The sequence below is a fragment of the Physella acuta genome, unplaced genomic scaffold, assembly GCF_028476545.2.
Source record: "Physella acuta isolate Inbredline_101_S28 unplaced genomic scaffold, ASM2847654v3 ptg001148l, whole genome shotgun sequence".
Classification (NCBI taxonomy): Eukaryota; Metazoa; Mollusca; class Gastropoda; family Physidae; genus Physella; species Physella acuta.
Window position 1 is genome coordinate 54692 of NW_026732665.1, and position 3556 is coordinate 58247.

Genomic DNA, 3556 nt, shown 5'->3' on the forward strand with positions numbered 1-3556 from the left:
TAAGATAAGACAAAATTGGCTTTTTATTCAATGTTTACTCGAGAATCAATGACGTCATATTACTGTGTGCACTCTCCGACTTGATATTATTTTCTACTATATGCTGAGTGTGACGTCATATTTCGTTTTCGCTTCACTGTGAAAGTTTTTAATTTGCTTGTGTTTTCTCTATTGCGTTCTTGTCAGATATATATATATATATATATATATATATATATATATATATATATATATATATATATATAGATGTAACTAGTGTAGTTACTAGAGACGATAAGAACGCATTACAGTCTGACGCAATAGTGCAGGTGGTAGGCTGATAACGAACACAAAGCCAAGGCGTATTTTGGGAAGCGATACGATAGAGCTGCGCAGTTCATAATCTGATGCAACGAATGGGAAGTATTTCTAATACGTGGGATATATGATAGGACGGCAAGACGAGAAGGGGCAGAACCGAGGAGAACAGTTGTGGAAGCCTGAACTGTAGATACGTGTATTAGGTTGTGAGAACTAAGTTGGAGGCTGAACTGTGTAGACGTATTGTGTTATGTGAGAATAGGAACGATGGACACGTGCATTCTGTTATGTGAGGACTAGTGAGGACAGTGGGGGTCAGTTGGTTCATTATATTCTTGTGGAACATTGATGAATTGTTATGTGGAGCATTTCTATTGATTCATGTAATAAAGAGATCAATGTAAACCTGCACTTCCGAGTATCTATATTGTGGCCGATGTTGTGTGCTGGTCAAAGATAGCACGAGTAAATACACTCGGTAACATTTGGCACTACAAGTAAATAGACTCGGTAACATTGGGCGCTGTCGGCAGTGGTAACATTGGGCGCTGTCGGCAGTGGTAACATTTGGCGTTGTCGAGCAGTGGAACTGTTTGGTAACATTTGGCGTTGTCGAGCAGAAGAATTCAACTAGACCAGCCGCTAGAGGCACCCATCGTCAACCTAGTTAATAACTGTGTGTTGTGTGTGAATTCGGACATTCAGGAACAGGGAAAAGTATTCTTACATACACGGTAGGAAAGGTCTTTTTTTTTACTCAAAGAATTAAAATTAGAATGTCTAATCTGGACGAAAAGCCGACCCATATTGTGGTCCTGCCCAGAGAGTCCCACATCAACAAATTTTACGGGGACGGTGATCCAACCTTAACTAACAGGTTCGGTGAAGAGGTCAAAGCTGCCTGGGCATCGAGATACATGTCACCAGAGGAAAGATTAAGGTTGTTGATGAGCAGTATAGGGGAGACGGTTAGGGCGGAGGTCAAATGCCACGATAAAGCCCTCCAAACAGATCCAGATAAGGTGCTAGATCTAATTGTGGAGACCTTTGGGGAGAGACGGTCGGGATCGCAACTGCTATCGGTGTTCGTGGGTATAAAGCAGAGACTGGCGGAGAGTGTGATGGAATATTCACACCGAATGAACAGGGCCTTTGAAGCTGTAAAAGGCAAAATACCTGACATTTCATTTATCTATCTGAAATAGTACTCGTTATAGGCTTTTGAAAAAATTAAAGTAGAAAAAGTACCACTTCCGTTTATCGGAAATCGCTCAAAAGTTGATTCGGATCTACGATTTTGATAAAATACTTACATATGAAATTTCAGCAACCTAGCTGTAACGGTACTCAAGTAATTGTGTTTACACACACACAGACACACAGACAGACAGACACACAGACATTAGGACAAGATTGCAAAATTATGTTTTTCCGTATCAGTTAGATGTAAAACGATTGTTGCACGATTACAAGACTTTCTCTATACTTCGTATATACGAGAAAGTAAAAAAGGGGGAAAAAGTAGATCACAAGGAGGTTCGTCACTAAAACATGAATATCTCAAATACTATGCGTATGAATACAAAATAACTCATGCATATTAGAGTAGAATGGCAGTGGAGTAATAAAGTACTTTCGGTTTGTTCCTGTGTGAAACGGTTACAAAATAGCGCCCGGAGAAAATCGGGAGTTCGGAATTTTTCGCTATATGTGACCACACGTAGAACTTTACTCTAGATGATAAAGATAAATAGATCTAGATATGAATAAAGTTTTTAAATATACTCTTCAGCCAATTAAGAATAAGAAAAATAAGTATTCACCTTTTATTAATTCGCATTATAACTCTTGTATATACGAGAAAAATGGCCCGTTGAGGAAGGATACAACGGGCGCTAGGTTGATAGTGCTGTCTATTTTCTCTAAAACCTAACCCCCCTCCCCCCCCACACACACACCCACCCCAAAACATGTCTACCGTCCCATTCAACGAAATATAATTATATACTTTTTCCAGTGTCCGCCCCCTCCCAGAAAATTCTACCCCCCCCCCGCCCCCCCGAAAATTTCAAGTACCCCCACCCCTCTCCGGGGAGGAAAAAAGTCTGAAACACTGGTCGCATTTATAGATCATACAAACTAAAGGAAGAACCTGGGCGGGGCTTCGCCCCTACCGGAAGAGATGCATCATGCATGAAAAAAACTGCATGCTAAACACTTTTTAGATTAGAAAAAGTTCCTCCCCCCGGGGAGGAAAAAGTCTGAAAGAAACACTGGTGTCGCGTTAGCCACTACCCGAAAAATTGCATGAAAGAAACTCTGCACGCAAACCACTTTTTAGATTAGACACATGAATTAGGCGGTAATTTTATTATAGAGTATCGATGACATTTCTTTTTAGTAAGGGGGGGGGGGGGGGCGGCTTAGACGTTCTTTCTCGAGGGTGGGACTTCGTCCCTACCCGAAGAATTGTATGAATGAAACTCTTCCCGCAAACCACTTTTAAGATAAGACAAAATTGGCTTTTTATTCAATTTTTACTCGAGAATCAATGACGTCATATTACTGTGTGCACTCTCCGACTTGATATTATTTTCTACTATATGCTAAGTGTGACGTCATATTTCGTTTTCGCTTCACTGTGAAAGTTTTTAATTTGCTTGTGTTTTCTCTATTGCGTTCTTGTCAGATATATATATATATATATATATATATATATATATATATATATATATATATATATATATATATATATATATATATATATATATATATAGAGAGAGAGAGAGAGAGAGAGAGAGAGAGAGAGATGTAACTAGTGTAGTTACTAGAGACGATAAGAACGCATTACAGTCTGACGCAATAGTGCAGGTGGTAGGCTGATAACGAACACAAAGCCAAGGCGTATTTTGGGAAGCGATACGATAGAGCTGCGCAGTTCATAATCTGATGCAACGAATGGGAAGTATTTCTAATACGTGGGATATATGATAGGACGGCAAGACGAGAAGGGGCAGAACCGAGGAGAACAGTTGTGGAAGCCTGAACTGTAGATACGTGTATTAGGTTGTGAGAACTAAGTTGGAGGCTGAACTGTGTAGACGTATTGTGTTATGTGAGAATAGGAACGATGGACACGTGCATTCTGTTATGTGAGGACTAGTGAGGACAGTGGGGGTCAGTTGGTTCATTATATTCTTGTGGAACATTGATGAATTGTTATGTGGAGCATTTCTATTGATTCATGTAATAAAGA